Genomic DNA, 16,530 nt, shown 5'->3' on the forward strand with positions numbered 1-16,530 from the left:
GCATTTAGGATTCAGTTGGCAGAAATGCATCACACATTTGCTAAGCAACCACTATATACAAGTTACTGTGTTATAAACTGTATGGGAGCACTTTAAAAGGGGAAAAAAAGAAATTAAGAAAAAAGAAAGAAAGAAAATCATTGATGAAAGGAGGTGGCGGGGAGGAAGGAGCGAGGACTGAAGGCAGCTCCATCCTGTCCTAAAATGCACAGTGTAATCAGTGCTCCTCAGTGCAGGGGTGGGGGCTGAGGTGGTCTGACCATTTGTCCTACCCACTAATGATATTTGACAAAACTGGAGACATTTTTAATCATCATGACTGTGAAAGTTGGATGAAACTTTCCATCGGTTGCCTCCTGTACATTCCCCGACCAGGAATCGAACCCACAACCTGGATATGTGCCCTGACTGGAAATCGAACCGTGGATGCTCCAATCAACTGAGCCACACCAGCCGGGGCACATCATTATTGCGTTTAATATGTTGCTCAAAATATTCCAACTTTGGCCACTGTGAGCTCTTTCAGGTGATTTCTGTGTATTCCCCTTTCCCCTTTCCTTGAGCACTTCCTTACTTTCTGGTGCTAAAAGACCCTCCAGATTTACCTCATTTATGTCTTATGCTGGCCCTAGAATCAGCCATTTCTCTAAGGAGACTGTCATTTAATAATATTAAATACATTATTTATATTATTAAATTATTAACTAGAGGCCCAATGCACAAAATTCATGCAAGGGGCTCGGCCCTCGCAACCTCAGCTTCATCCGGAAGGTCATCCAGAAGGATGTCTGGAAGGTCGTTTGGCTGCCTGGTCTAATTAGCATATTATGCTTTTATTATTATAGATATTAAATAATATATTATATTATTAATATATTATTAATATTAAATAACATTATTTATTTAAAATTATTAAAATGATTTATAAGTTTTCAATTAAAGTTCACATTTATTATTATACTAGAGGCCTGATGCATGAAATTTGTGCAAGGGGCTTGGCCCTTGCTGCCGCAGCAGCTGCCTCGGCCCTCCTAGCCTTGGCTTTGTCCAGAAGGTCATCTGGAAGGATCTCTGGAAGGACATCCAGAAGGTGGTTCAGCTGTCTGGTCTAATTAGCATATTATGCTTTTATTATGATGATTAATTTCAGGTGTGTAGCATAGTGATTAGACATTTATATAATTTACAAGGTGACTCCCCCAATAGGTCTTGCACTCACCTGACACCATATATAGTTATTAAGATACTACTGATTATATTCCCTACACTGTGATTTACATCCCCATGACTATTCTGTAACTGTCAATTTTTACTTTTTAATCCCTTCAACTTTTTCACCCAGCTCCCCAAACCCCTTCCCATCTGGCAACCATCTGTTTATTCATTCTATCTATGCGTTTGTTTCTGTTTTGTTTGTTTATTTTGTTTTATAGATTCCACATTAAGTGAAATCATATGGTAGCTGTCTTGCTCTATCTGACTTATCTCATTTAGCACAATACCCACTAGGCCCATTTATGTTGTCACAAAGAGTGAGATTTCATTCTTTTTTATTACTGAGTAAAATTCCATTGTCTTTATATACTACATCTTTTTAGCCAATCCTTTTTCAATTGGAGCATTTAATCCATTTATATTTAAGGTAATATATAGTTATATAGAAATATGTGTAATCCATTTACATTTAAAGTAATATATAGGTATGTAGTTCCTGCCATTTTATTAATTGTTCTCTGTTTTTATAGTTCTTCCCCATTGCTTACTAGAGGCCTGATGCAAGAAATTTTTGCCAGAGTAGACCCAGGTGCCAGCACTGGCTTCTCTCTGGCACCTGGGACTTGGGTTTCCCTCTGGCTGCATCTGGAAGGACAGAAGGACATCCGGAAGGATGTCTGCTCTAATTAGCATATTATGCTTTTATTGTTATAGATTCTCTACTCTTGCATGTTGATGACTTTTTGTAGTGTTGTATTTGGATTCCTTTCTCATTATTTCTTGAATATCTCTTGTAGACCTTTGGTTTTTGGTTTCCATGTACTTCATGTATACTAAGCTACATCTACAATAGTCTATTTTAATTTGATCATCACTCTAAAATTACTACCACTTTTACTCACCCCTTCTATGTTTATGTTTTGTCATTATTTTTTTATTTCTTTTTTGTGTGTGTATTTGTGTGAATTCTTTAATTTACTGTTACAATTATATGTGATCTTACATTTGCTGTTTAAAAACAATATTTTTATTGATTTAAGAGAGAGAGGGAGAGGAAGGAAGGGATGGAAACATCAATGATGAGAAACATCATTGATTGGCTTCTGCATACCCTCTACTGGAGATAGAGCCTGTAACTCTGGCATGTACCCTGACTTGGAATTGAACCATGATTTCCTGGTTCATGGCTTGATGTTTAACCACTGAGCAATACCAGCTGGACACTACGTTTTCCTTTTAAGCTTTACACTAGTTTTAGTGTTGGTTGATCCACTGTTTTGTCAGTGAGAATTATTTTTTCTTTTTTGCGATATTTTCTCATTTATATTTTAAATTTTTTTCTCCTTAAAAATGTCCCTCTAACAATACTGGTTTGGTAGTGATGAACTCATTCAGCTTTTTCTTGTCTGGGTAGCTCTTTATATATTCTTTGATTCTAAATGATAGTTTTGCTGGATGGAGTTATCTTGGTTGTAGGTCCTTGCTTCTTATGACTGAATATTTTGTGCCAATCCCTTCTGTTCTGCTAAGTTTCTGTTGAGAAATCAGGTGACAGCCTACTGGGAACTCTCTTGTAGGTCACTGCTTTTCTCTTGCTACTTTTATGATTTTCTCTTTGTCTTTAATCCTTGGCATTTTAATTATCATTTGTCTTGGTGTGGGCCTCTCTGTGTTCATTTTATCTGGGACTCTGTGATTTCTTGATTTGTGTGTATTTCCTTTACCTGGCTAGTGAAATTTTTTTGTCATTATTTCTTCACATAGGTTTTCAATCCTTACTCTCTCTCTCTCTCTTCTCCTTCTGGTATCCCTATGATATGACTGTTGTTACACTTAGAGTTGTCCCAGAAGTCCCTTAAGCTATCCTTATTTAAATGTATTTTCTGCTACCTTGTCTACCAAGTTGCTGATTTGATTGTCTATTTAGTCTAATCTGCTATTGGTCCCATATGATATATTTTTAATTTTAGCTATTGCATTCTTCATTTCTGACTAGTCCTTTTTTATGCTTTCCACCTCCCTTTTTATGCTTTCCATCTCTTTGTTGAAGTTCCCACTAAGATCACCTATCCTTCCTCTGAGTTCATGGACATTCCTTATCAGCTGTATTTTTAACTCCACCTCTGATAGATTGTCTCCAGTTTGTTTAGTTTCTTTTTTGGAGTTTTGGCCTGCTCTTTCATTTAGGGCACATTTTTTTGTCTTATTTTGGTTGTCTTCCTGTATTTGTTTCTATGTATTAAGTAGATCTGTTATGAGTCCCAATATTAGCAGAGTAGCCTCATGCAGTAGGTGTCCTGTGGGACTAGTTTTGCGGTCTCTCTAGTCCCCTGAGCGAAGTGCTCCAGGAGTGTATCTTATGTGTCTGAGACTTGATTGTTGTTGGCATATCAGTGGGTGGGATTGACCCTTAGGTTGACTGGCTGTGAGAACTGGCCATGACTATAGCAGACAAACTTTTGTGTGGGGCTTACCCCATGGAGTGGGATTCACTTTAGCAGGCTCAGGTGTCAAGTCTGCCCGTTGGGTGTGATGTTTGTGGCATTAATTGGGTGGTCTTCTTATGTGGTCTGAAGTTTGCCACCAAGTATATTGATTCTGGGGCATTGGGGTAGGGACTCTGGGTAAGGCCAAGTTTAGCCACTGCCTGTGTCCAGTCCAGGGCCACCTGGTAGGAGCCACAAAGCAATCTGCACTTGCTAGATGCCTATGCTGGGCTTGGAAGTGCCTGGGAATGACTATGCTAAGAACTGAGACCACCTGCCACTTGTGCAGGGCTTGGGGTCACTTAGCCAGAGGTATGGAGCATGTCGAGGCCAGCTGCTGCTTGTTTGGGTTTTGGTATCTTAGAGAAATTTATGAAAGTCCACAGTGTAGACTCAGGCTGGTTGCTTGTTTGGATTACCTCTTAAAGAGGATCTGTGGATTGGGTGGGGCAGGTACTCAGAGATCACCAGGGTGGGGCAAGAACAGTGTTAATCAGGTTAATGCAGACTCAGATTTGGTGGAAGCCTGCACCTACAGGTTGTGTGAGGTGAGGGCTCAACAGAGAAACAATGGTACCTGCCTGAGCCTTAGTCCTAGAGAAAACTGTCCTTCCCGGGCTCCCCTTGAAACCAGACAATTCAGTTCTTCCCTGTATGTCCCTGATGCTTTGTGGATGCTTTCCCTTTGCTGGAGCTTAGGGCCAGTGTTTGTGAGCTGGTGAGTTTGTGTGCAGGCCCGTTAAGAGGACTCCTGGGTCTACAGCAGCCCTCTGCCTCATCTGGAAGGAATCCTTGGTTTTCACATCTAACTGATATGGGGACTCCTCGTCTTGGCACTGGTGCTCTGAGCTGAGGAGCCCAGTGTTTGGCTACTGGGATCTTCCCAGCTGAGCTATCCCTCCTGATTCTTAACTGCCACATGTGGGTGTGGGAGCAGTTGCTTTCATGTCTTTACTCCTCTTACCAGGATCCATGTTGCTTCTCCTTTATATGCTTAGTTATAGAATTTCTGTTCATCTAGTGTTCAAGTGGTTGTTCTATAATTTAGTTATAATTTGGATGTGGTCATGGGAGGAGGTGGACCCAGTGTTTATGTAGTATGCCATCTTGACCAGAAGTCCCAATCAGGGTATTTAAAAAAACAAGAACAACATTAGAGTAGATGGAACTGAATACCTGAAATAGCATTTAATTTGAGCAGGCTTCCATCTCCAGAGAGAGACCTTATTCTATGCTGCAATGCAGCGCAAATGGCTATTTTAAAGCCAGTAACTGATGTGATCTGAATATTGCTCTAGAGTGACCAACTAAGCTGCTGTTTTCAGTAGTGGTTAGAGAAGTGCAAGGTGCCAAACGGAGGGAACAAAAAGCCAATCGATGCAAGATTCTGAGCAGGAAGTAAAAAGGCTTGAACTGGATGGTTGAAAGACAATCTCAGTCTCACCACATGCCCATCATTGGGATTAGAGTTAAGGGAACAACAGTGTTAATCACACATTACACTTTTTAACACAGACACCTACAATTAGGTCCCTTTAGCTTGTAATTGTCAGCTGCAAGTTCCCTCAGTCAAGTCAGTAATAGCTGGTATTTTTGTCATGAAAATACCACTAATTTAAAAGTAACCATATGACTTTAATACAAGACTAAAGCAATGTTTATGACTGAAAATAGCACAAAGCTTATGAAAGGTCCAGGTCGTATCTTGAATCTTATTTGGTTTACAGTCAGTCCAGCAGACCCAGTGATAGACATGCCAGACTGTCTGAGTTACTGCACTGACTTAAATAATATGAACAACAAGGTGTCCCCAGGAAGCCAAAACTCAGTCCCTCCCAGCACAGTTGTGAATGAAGAAAAGGGGAAACTCTGTGTCATCTCAGTGCTGACTGCCATTTAGGGAGCTCAGAAGAGGGTGCTGGGCACTGCACTTGGCTCTTGACCTACATTATTTATAAGCCTCATAACAATTGTACAGCTATTGTCCCACTTTACAGCCAAAAACCTGATGCTCAAAGAGGTTGAAAAACCTGCTCAGAATCATACACGTGTGACCCAGATGTGTTTGATTCTAAAACTCATACATTTTTTGCATCTTATCACAACTATTAAGTCTTTGCTGATGAAACATTCCAAAAGGAAGTCTGACACTTTGCTTAGAATGGTGATCATGGTTAACTAACCAACCTACCCTGACCAACTTCGCAATCAAGTTTTGACCTCATTTGCTACCACCCTTCCCTCTGCTCCAGGGACACGGGTTTGTTTGAAGGCTATGGCTAAACATGATGGGCATGATCCTTTTTGAGGGTTGCTCTAAATCCATGAGGTGTTGCTCTAAATAGCAGGCATTTTTGGTTTTGACAAGTTGAACCCTGCGCCTCTTGGGGCACCCTTCTCACAGATCTCTGGCTCATTCTCTCACTTCTACATATTTGCCCAAATGCCTTAGTATCAAAGGCACATTTGACCACCCTATTGAAATTATAATTCCCTTAGCCAGCATGTTGGACTATACCCCACCTGCCCTCCAGGGTACCTGTAACTCTCAAAAATAGTGTATAATTTATTTATTAATTATACATATTGTCTGTGTGTTTTTCCCCTCGAATGTAATCTCCTTAAGGACAGGGGATACTGCTGTTTTCTTTATTAAACATTGTCTGGCATATTATTATTGGGGTTTAAAAAGTGCCTCTAATATATTTCATTTAATCTTCAAAATAATTCAAAGACAGAAATGGGACTCCTGTTATCCCCATTTTCTAGTGAAGATTCAGGCTAAGAATAGCCAAATGACATGGCCATATGCATAATGATGATAATAATAACATCACAGGAACTAAACATTCATTGAATATTTACTACGTGTCTGACATCATGGTAGGCACATTACAAACCCTCAATGCAGTTTTTGCTCACACAAGCCCAATGAGGTTATGATTTCCCTCATTTTACAGAGGAGGCAACTGAGATCAAGTGTAGCTTAAACATTTGCCCACATTTTACCTGGTGGTGGCTGGCCGCATCTGGACCGGAACCCAGATCCTCTGACCGCATACATGGTGCTCTTTCCCAGTCCCACCCAGGCACGCATGCTGCCAGTGACTGGGAACTGACAAGTACTCCATTTTCATTAAAACCTTGTATATAAAATCAGTGATGCCAGACCACATTTTCCTCAGGCCCATGAATGATGGATTTGCCCACTGGAAGCCGGAGAGGTATTGTTCTAAATAACAAGCTTGTGTGGTCTTGCCAAGTTGAACCAGGGCTTCAATTATACCTACTGCTCAGGTATGCCAATGTGGAGTCCAGACCAGGTCTCGGAGACCCACGGGACCCTAACATTTAGAAAGTCTGATTGGAGCCATCATACTCAAATTTCTTGACCCCCAAGGTTTACATTTGTGACTGACATAGCCATAGTTGATCAGAGAAATTTAATCTTTCAGCCTATTCTGATGGTGAAATCCAGTTCTACTGATTTGTGTTGACAAAACAAAAATACTGGATTTCAACAGGACAAGGCTCACATCTGTGGTCTTTGATAAGAAGCTTTCAAGTTATGCTTGTGGGGCTCTACAGATTATCTGAGAGGGTCCAGTTACGTCCACTGGAGGAAAGAACAAAGCAGCTCTAGTTATTTTATTGTTGACCTTCAGTATAATAGTCTATTCTTCTGTGATTGCTCTACTAAGGAAAGTGAAAATAACTGTACACAGCTGATGCTCAGCCCCCTCACATACTGACAAGTATTTGTTGGATAGATGGATGGATGGATGGATGGATGGATGGATAGATAGCTGAACAAGATGAAAAATAAATTACAAATCTGTCCTGGATCTTTGCACATTCAAACAGTATGGAACTATTTCTTGAGAAGGTTGAATGTCTTTGGTATAGTAGTGTAGAATTACTTTGTAAGATACATTCCCTCTCCAAATTCTATCTGAATTTTACTTCTTGGCTATATCAACAGTCCATGTTTACTTTGACTACCCAAGACATAGTGAGAAGCTAATCAAATTCTGTAAAAAGAAATAAAATTTTGGACTTCTATTATAATCACAGGGACATAATTTCTCAAAGACACTCTGGAACAGACTTTTTTTTTAAAATATATTTTTACTAAGGCCCAGTGCATGAAATTCATGCATGAGTAGGGTCCCTAGGCCTGGCCGGTGATCAGGGCCAAATGGGGCCTTCCAGCTGCTGGCCATGGCCTTCCTTTGTTCTGCACCACCCCCTGGTGGTCAGCACACATCATAGTAAGCAATCAGTCTCCTGGTCAAACTCCCATGGGGACAATTTGCATATTAGGATTTTATATATATATATATTTCAGAGAGGAAGGGAGAAGGAGAGAGAGAGAATGAACATCATTGATGAGAGAGAATCATTGATCGGCTGCCTCCTGCACGCCCCCTCCTGGGGATTGAGCCCACCACCTGGGCATGTACCGTTGACCAGAATTAAATCCAGGACCCTTCAGTCCACAGGTTGATGATCTATCCACTGAGCAAAACCAGCTAGGGCTGTACAGACTTTTAAGTCTTGCTTACCTACAGTCCTCATTTGCTGGCTGTTTCAAAAGGGGGACTAGAAACCAAAACATTCTGTAGATTTGTTCCAATAAAAGCAAAGTAAAGTTAGATTTGTCATAACTCTTTCTGAGAACTAGAAAAATGTCCCTCAAACATATTTTATCTGCATTTAAAAAATTACCTAGGTAACTGTTCTTTGAAACCTAACTGTAAAGATCATTGTAAAATCATAAAGTTATTTGTCATGTAGAAATCTTTCAGACTTTTCTTTGGCACAAATATCAATCTATTCCCAAGTTTTATTTCAATCTGAGTCAAAATGATTTCAAGATGATCTGTGGCCATCAAAGCAAAAATCATTTAAGTGCTCAGGAAATTGAGCTTCCTGTTTTTGCTTATGGATTATCAGTAAAATGGCTTCCTTTCTGGATTTTACCCAGCATCCATAGATCCAGCAAACAAGACAGTGAGGTAACCTACAAGCTGATGGCAGAGAATTTGGTGCAAGGAACAAGCCAGTATGGAGGTTGTCCATACTATTCAGAGTTTTCAGATTATTGTTTCTATCCTCACTTTTCTTTGTCTATAGAAAACACATCTAAGATAAAATATAAGAAGTTAGCTTTAGACCCTAAAACTAGCTTCATAAGGGGTCCCATTGTTCTTTCAGATTAGAAGGTAAGTACAGTAATTGTCTGGCTAATGCAGGCTATCTGAAAAAAATTAGATGTGTTGGATGGACATCAGTTTCCAAGTTCACCCTCCACCACACATTTTCAGAATGATTGTCTTGCTTCTCCTTTGTCCATGTTCCCCCAGGCGGTGATGGGAAGGCCCCCTGCAGGGTAGCTCTGCTATGAATCTGTCCACTTCCCCTTCTTTCTTTCTCTTTGGTTTGTCAGAGCTCTGAGTACATTATGAAAACCTATTTTTAACAGGAAAGAAAGTTTCTAATATCCAAAAAGGGGGAAAAAAGACAGCATTTCAAGATTATTCCTGGCAGCATCAACTCTCAGAGCTGGAAAAGTTTAAAAAATGCCAACCCCAATATGCTTCTAGCAGTGATACCTCCTTCCCAGCTCAATGTATCATTGTCTTGCCCGATTCAAGTGAGGAAACATAAAGAAGATGAATTAATAAGGATACCATTTCCTATAAAGAGTCCCCATTGATGAAAATTATATATCACTAGAGGCCTGGTTCACAGATTTGTACACTGGTGAGGTCCCTTGGCCTGGCCTGTGGGGATCGGGCCAAAACCAGCTCTCCAACATCCCCTAGGGGTCCTGGATTGTGAGAGGGCACACACCAGGCCGAGGTACCACACTGGTGCACAGCTGGGGCTGGGGAAGGACCGTGGGAGAGCATCAGGGTGTATCCAGCCCATCTGGCCCAGTCCTGATTAGCCAGACCCCAGCAGCAAGCTAACCTACCGCTCAGAGAGTCTGTCCCCTGGTGGTCAGTGTGCGTCACAGTGACTGGTCAAACTGTTGAATGAACAGTCAGACACTTAGCATATTAGGCTTTTGTTATACAGTGGGGCCTTGACTTACGAGTGTCCCGACTAACGAGTTTTTCGAGATACAAGCCGTCTCTTGGCCAATTTTTTGCTTTGAGTTGCGAGCTAAAATTCGGGTTACGAGCCAGCTTCAGATACTCCACCGCTAGTTGGTGCAGCGAACGTCACAGTGAATGCCACAACATCAGCCCAGCATCACGTGTCTCACTCGTTCACTTTAAGATTTGACATACGAGTAATTTGAGTTAGGAGCTCCGTCACGGAATGAATTAAACTCGTAAGTCAAGGCCCCACTGTATAGGATAATGGAAAGGAAAGAGGAGGTTAGGAATTGGCAGGCAGATGGCTAAAAACTTGAAGGTTGGCATCATGAAACAGAGTTTGCCCCCAAAATAAACATCTAATAGAAATAGCTTATATCAGCCAACTGAATTGCTCTGAGCTACAAACTGGCTCAGCCATTGAAGAATGAGCACTTGTGGGAAATTGCTAATGTCTAATCCTTTTCTGAATGCCAAAGAAGTTGACATTCAGTAGTATATTTTGGTGTTGATGGTTTCATGTCTATGACTCAGCATAGCCAAGCAATTCAAAATTATTACACCACCAGCTTTTCTGGGAAAGAAGATGCTAGAGAAGAATGTAAAGTTTGAATCAAAGAAAATTATATTTTAAAAAAGGACTAACATAAGTCTAAACATAAGTCTATACATTTTTTTTGGCTCCTGTATTCACTATATAGATTTTCTTTAGGTGGTCACCTTGAATCCCCATTATATGACCCTATAACTTCTCATAATTATACCACATTAATAATCACAATGCATTATTTTGGCAGTTTAAATAATGTTTTACTTTTCTTAGAGAGCAGGGGTCCTCAAACTACAGCCCACGGGCCACATGCAAATACAAATATTGTATTTGTTCCTGTTTTGTTTTTTTTACTTCAAAATAAGATATGTGCAGTGTGCACAGAAATTTTTTCATAGTTTTTTTTTAAACTATAGTCTGGCCCTCCAATGGTCTGAGGGACAGTGAACTGGCCCCCTGTTTAAAAAGTTTGAGGACCCCTGTTATAGAGGGTAAAGCCAGCAATTTTTCTGTTTCATCACTTTAACCCAAGTACTGGTCCCAGGTCTGTTCTATAAATTTTTGTTGAATGAACCCATTTCCTAAAGTGTATCGCTTGACCCCCATTGTATGCTTTCAACAAGCTGACTTTTTGTGGTGTGCTTCCTGGAATAACTGGTTCACTGTCTGCATGTCCTGTTGGCCTGGACTCTTCATGATAGTAGAGACCACATCCTGTTTACTTCTTTATCCCTAGTGACTGGCATAATAGTAGACAGGCACATATTTGTAAATGATTAAATGACTGACTGATAAGACAAGAAAGGAAGAAAGAAAGAAAGAAAGAAAGAAAGAAAGAAAGAAAGAAAGAAAGAAAGAAAGAAAGAAAGAAAAAGAAGTCAGAGGAGGAAGGGGCCTGGCCATTGTGGCTTAGTTGGTTGGGTGTTGTCCTATGCAATGAAAGGCTGCAGGTTTGATTCCTGTCAGGGCATATGCCTGGGTGGTAGGCTTAATCCCCAGTGCAGCCGATGGATGTTTTGCTCTCACATGGATGTTTCTCTCTCTCTCCCTCTTCTTTTCTCTTTCTCTAAAAATCAATTTTAAAATCTTTAAAGAAATAAAAAGAAAGGAATGGAGTGTGAGGAGAGAAAGAAAGAGGAAAACAAGAAAAAAAATTAAAATGAAAAAAAAAAGAAATTTGTGGGAAGAGATCAACCAGATAACTTGTGTGCACAAATGCATAACACATGGACACAAATAATAGTGTGGTGAAGGCCTGAGATGGGGCAGGGCCAGCCTAGAGTGAATCGATGGAGGGGTCGGGGAGGGGAAGAGAGTAAGCAATACTTTCAACAATAAAGATTTTTAAACTATTTAAAAAAAGAAAAGAAGAAAGATTGAACATCAACTAATTATTTTGCTGAAACTTTCCCTGAGTATCCATATGTAGTCTTTTCAGAAAACAAACTTGAATAATAAATGTAGCCTTTAGAATGAAATTTTTGCACCTTCAAGAAAAATCAACTTGAACATTAGTTTGGAGTAGAGCCAAACAGTACAAATAAAAGCATTTTATTCTAAAAAAAAAAAAAAGACTTGAAAAGGAAATAGCAATTAAGAGAAATTATAAAGAGACTGTAGTCCTTTCAGTCCTAATTAATAGTTAAGCCAGAACATATCTACTCATAGACCAACTTTTCAAGGAAATGAATAGAATGTGACTAAGGAATGTTAAGCCTGACATGGTTATTCAGACCCTTGCATTTTCATTTTATTGCAGTGGTTCCTTCCTTTAAAAGCTACTATCTGTGAGACAAGCACAGATTTCTGAGATTCACTTTTATGGGACTTCTGGATCAAGGCCTTATAAATAGCTCTCTTAGAATCTATTCTAGCAGATGTCAGAAATGCATACTTAAGACTGTGTTAAAAATGCTTTATTGACCCAATGGACTAGAAGGCAGCTCCAAGTGTCTTTGTAAATCATTGGCAAGAGAGACACTAATGAATCTTTAAGCATGTTTTGGTCGAGGGAGGCAAAAATGGCTGTTTGACTTGTTTATGCTCTAGATTAAACAAATCACCATCTTCTCCTTCCCAGGGCTCTGGGTACATAGAAGACAGACAAATGTAAGAAAAAGGAACAAATTCCAGGTCGGACAGCCATGCTGGAGGCAGTACAGCTTAATGAATCAGATAACAGGTTCTATGATCTCCTTGGTAGCCCATCATTGTTTAATATCATGCTATTCAGCTTCCAAGTGTTTGAATTTTTTGATTGTTTTTATTGTAGTTTATATCTAATACGATGCCATTGTGGTCTGAGAAGATGCTTGATATGATTTCAATCTTCTTGACTTTGGAGAGACTTTGCCTGTGGCCCAAAACTTCATCAGTAAAGAAAAAAAAAAAAACAGGTTCTAGAGCAAGGCCATCAAGATTCAAGTACTGGATCTGCTGCTTTCTACTGTTTCCCATTCTTCACCTCAAGGATCTCCTCAGTTGGTCAAATAGGGGTGATGATAACATTAGCTTCACAGCGTTGTTTTGAGGACTAAATAGCTATGACAATTAAATAACTATAGGCAAGTGATTATATTAATACCTTCTTCAGAGTAGGCACTAAAAGATATTCTGCTGTTAGTAATAATACTGGAAACATCATTTTTGAGTAGATCATAAACTTTTTCTCATGCCCATCTCCCTACTCTCACACCAGGCCGATGGCTGGGAAACTGTATTTAGACCTCAGTATCCCTCTAAAATAAGATTGCTAAAAGTAATGTATACCATAATACACTCAACACACAACCCCTAAATCTCTCCTTTATATTTTTGAAAAAGGAAATGGCTTAAACATTGGATATATTAAACTTTACTGCAGAAACTCTTTTTAGTAATTGCACTAACAACATGGAAATATTTTTTACTCAAAGATGCACTAATGAGGTTACAAAAAGAATGTCCTTGATTTTTGTCTGGTCTTTAAATACTTTAGAACATTTGCTCTTTTCCAGTAAGGATGCCTTGGATAGTATTAGGGAGGGGAACCCAAGTAGTGGTTTGAGTATCAGACTACTTTTGTGCTATTTTCAGCTCTGCCTGAGAATTTTGTTAAAATAATAACATAACATCTTCATCTGGCTATTTTCTGCACACAAATTTGCTTGCCTGGTCTAGACTTGCCTTCAATACACTAAAAACCAATGCAACCACAGAAGTGACTTATTGCTCAGTAAGAAAAGCCACTCAAAGGCTTGGTGGCAGCTGAAACAATGGAAGGGGGAGCTCTACCTCAAAGTGCAGTATTTACCTGGATATAAGCCCTGGAAATGAAATCACAGCAGTGCCTCCAGCTTCCTTGGGCCATTGTCTAAAATAAATAAGTCTGTATTCTCTTATTGTGATTATAGAAAAAGTTGGAATGAAATGGGCTAATAAAATGTCTGCGTCCATTATTCCCCTCTAAGGTGCAAGATTCTCAATCTATATCCCGCTTGGGTCTCTCCCAACTCTATACTTCAACCAACATCACTGGTCCAGCTGGTGATAGTTTATTAAGCTTTACTTCTTTGTCACTAGCCTTCAAGGCTGGGAACAATGTGGAAACATTTTCTAGAAAAGAGGCAGACCATCCTATTTTACATAAGCCATTCCTCAGGTTAGAATTTTCTAAAATTATCTGAAACACTGCCATGAAAGGTGAAATATATTAATATATAAATGGTATTTCAAATAATCAATATCATTTGAGTTGCTAGCTGGGTGACTTGAAGAAATCTGTAATCGCTGAGCTTTGGGTTCTTGTGAGTAAAATGCCTAACTTAAGGGATGTTTTAAGCATTAGATATTGTGCATTAAACGTAATTAATACATCGAGTAGCACATAGTAGGTACACTATAAATAAGAGCTGACATTCTTATTAGCATAAAAATGAAATTCAATTTCAAAGACAACACTGGAGGCGGTTACAGTCTGACATGAATTTTGATGGAAGAACTGAATTTTGAAAGTTTGGACAATGGAGGAATTTTCTGTAAGGCATCAGGGCCTGTGAAATGTCTGAACTATTCATGACATGATGGGTCATCTAATATGCTTTCTACATTGCATCCTTGCTTTATCTGCTCTATGTCTTTATTCATTTTTGTTCTATGTTTCTTGATGACATTTATGTAATGGCATATGAGCAGGAATACACTAAAAGAAGGAAGCCCAACAGTAATTATAATTTTTTAAAAAATATATTTTATTGATTTTTTACAGAGAGGATGGGAGAGGGACAGAAAGTCAGAAACATCGGTGGGAGAGAAACATCGATTAGCTGACTCCTGCATACCCCCTACTGGGTATGTGCCTGCAACCAAGGTACATGCCCTTGACCGGAATCAAACCCAGGACCCTTGAGTCCGCTGGCTGATGCTCTATCCACTGAGCCAAACCTATCAGGGCTAATTATAAATTTTAAAAAATTCTTTTAAAATGAGATTCTTCTATCATCTTCTATTGCTGAGTCATAAACTGACCTCAAATTATAAGTCCTTCCTTTGGCACATATAGGCAAACCATATGAAATTTTATAGATGTTAGAGTTTCCTTCCATCTATGGGCTAAATTACTTGCAAATTCCTAAGTGAATTGTTAAGCATTATGGGAATAGGTTATGCAAACACTAAAATTAGTATTTTGCTTATAGCTACTGAATTCTATAATTAAGGGTTTTGTGAAGAAAGTCTCTACAGTATCAATTGCTGGGATTTTCCAAGTTCCAGAGAGTCCACATGTAGAATGGTTGAGTATAATGTTTGAGATTGGATTTTGGAGCCATACTGACTGGGATTAAATACTATCTCTATCCTTCATGAAAATCATTTAAGTTTTCTATTCTTAGTTTGCTCATCTGGGAAATGGGAAAATTATAGTACTTCCATGATAAGGTTGTTATGGGGATCAGTGAGTGAACATTCTTGAAGTATAAGAACATGTGTTTGCTATTTATGTTCTTGATATTATTAATTTTAGCTGGGTAGCAGTTAGGGCTTATAAATTATATCTCTGGCTCTCCTCCTTCTGGGCTTGTGGCATTTACTAGTTCTCTTAAGGGATGTTGGGTCACATGATTATTGTTAACAGTAGTAACGTATCACTTCCACAGTGAGCTTTGAATTCCCTATTCAAGGACCCTCTAGGGCTCTCTTCCTGCTAGTGAGGCAACCAATCATATATTAGATCAGAGGCCAACAATTTTTTTTTCTATAAAGGTCCAGACAGAAAGTATTTTTGGCTTTGTTGGCCATCTGGTCTTTGTGGCAACTACCAAACTCTAAAGTTGTAACCTAAAAGCAGACATAAAAATATGTAAACCACTGAGTGTGCCTGTATGCCAATAAAATTTTATTTGTGGAAACTGAAACTTGAAGTAATTATGTGTCACAAATATTCTCCTTTAGTTTTTGCCAGCCATTGAAAAAGTAAAGACCATTCTTAGCTCATAGCAGTACAAAGCCAATGGGGAGCAGATTTGGCTGATGGGCCTTAGCTTGCCCACCCCCATTTTAGGGGCTTCTGCTCCAGCAGTTCTAGACTAACTCCTACAAACACAACCCCACTGTTGAACCACAACAGGCATGGTGCATGTTCAAAAAATAGATGTTTGTTGTTTTAAGCCAATTAGATTTGGGGTGGGTTGTTGTTGCAGCTTAACACAGCCTAATCTGGCTAACATATTACTCTTTAAGATGATGAGAACAAAAGAGGTATAATAACTCCTTGTGAGTGTTTAAGTAACTTCTGTTAATATGCTTAATAATAACTAGGGAGGAACCATCTCCAAAGCTATGACATACAGTCTTTCCAATATATGCCTCCATGAAAAAGTAGAATGAAATGAAGCTGCTTAACGTCCTCCTTCGTTCATGTACCTCACTGAGCCAAGTATCTGGCTCTTGTCATCTTGGCATTTTATTGGCTTAGCAGAGAGGTCATAATGAAAATATATATTTATTTATGTCATGAGATTATGCCTCATAGCCAGGGAGATCAGAAAACGCACAGTTGGGGGAAAGAACTCGAACAGAAACTGATTTGTGTTACACACTGTAGAAGTCATTAACTATGGCTCAGGCAGAAAAACTTATTAGTTCCCTTTTTGACAGTGATGACAATTTAATAGTATTTGGCTCTACCAAGTAA

At 39.2% G+C, this 16,530-nt stretch overlaps 1 protein-coding gene across 1 annotated transcript in view; it reads right to left on the minus strand.

Moving 5' to 3' along the window:
* Positions 1-16,530, minus strand: part of TAFA1 (TAFA chemokine like family member 1) — a 502,758-nt gene that overhangs the window by 116,804 nt on the left and 369,424 nt on the right. The window lies entirely within an intron of this gene.

The sequence above is a fragment of the Myotis nattereri genome, assembly GCF_964212035.1.
Source record: "Myotis nattereri genome assembly, chromosome: 14".
In the NCBI taxonomy this organism is placed as follows: Eukaryota; Metazoa; Chordata; class Mammalia; order Chiroptera; family Vespertilionidae; genus Myotis; species Myotis nattereri.